This window comes from Lipotes vexillifer, unplaced genomic scaffold, assembly GCF_000442215.2.
Source record: "Lipotes vexillifer unplaced genomic scaffold, Lipotes_vexillifer_v1.1 scaffold917, whole genome shotgun sequence".
Taxonomy (NCBI): Eukaryota; Metazoa; Chordata; class Mammalia; order Artiodactyla; family Lipotidae; genus Lipotes; species Lipotes vexillifer.
The window spans coordinates 608,407-608,874 of record NW_006795104.1 but is presented as its reverse complement, the minus strand read 5'-3'; positions in this window follow the sequence as shown (position 1 = coordinate 608,874).

Here is a 468-nt window from a genome sequence, read left to right as displayed (position 1 = left end):
AGTGGCCTACCAGCCTAACTAAACCACAGAAACATGAAAGCAATTAGGTGGGAGCATTTTCAAAATGATGCATGTTAGTAATCTGTGTAGTTACACAGACCTTCTCACTCAGACCTAATTGCTTGGATGTTCTATTTTACCAGTGGAAAGAAAAATCAAAGAAAAATTTCCATATTCCATGACTCCAACTATTTTTGGCTGAGACCCTAAGTCTTCTGTAAGGTCAGAGAATTTGTTTATAACTATAGCTTCTGGATTGGAGAGAGAAATGCCATTTCTGACCCCCTCCCCTTTTGCAAGCCAATGGGAAATAACAAGGAGAATAAAAAGCTGGAAAGCAAACTTCCATCTTTGTTGAAATTAGGAAACATTCATAACTGGACTCATAACTGTATTTAAAAAAGGGCTTTCGGGCTTCCCTGGTGGCGCAGTGCTTGGGAGTCCGCCTGCCGATGCAGGAGACGCGGG